The sequence below is a fragment of the Triticum dicoccoides genome, chromosome 1A (genome assembly GCF_002162155.2).
Source record: "Triticum dicoccoides isolate Atlit2015 ecotype Zavitan chromosome 1A, WEW_v2.0, whole genome shotgun sequence".
Classification (NCBI taxonomy): Eukaryota; Viridiplantae; Streptophyta; class Magnoliopsida; order Poales; family Poaceae; genus Triticum; species Triticum dicoccoides.
In genome coordinates, this window is record NC_041380.1 from 490,651,943 (window position 1) to 490,652,323 (window position 381).

The window sequence follows — 381 nt, forward strand, 5'->3', positions numbered from 1 at the left end:
CCAGACCAAGGGCATCATATTCCGGCAATCTGTCGTTCTAAACTGATTATAATCTTGATGTGTCATTTAAAGTTCTAGTATGAACATCTTTTGTGAATATTGATGAAAAACGTATGTACTTCACACACAACTAACTAATGCATTATTACACCCTTTGTTCCCCAAAAAAGTGTACTTACTTTTTGTGTAAATTATCATACAATAGTCGACGATTATAAAATGGCAGTGCTTTTACATATGAATATAATCGTCACTATTTTATGCAACACAAAATGTGTCTTATATCATTGGTCCAATTGTTGGTCATTGATACAAAGTGAATGATGATGGTATAAAAAAGCGAAATAGAGACGTACCTTCTTTAAAATTGCATCGTCGAGG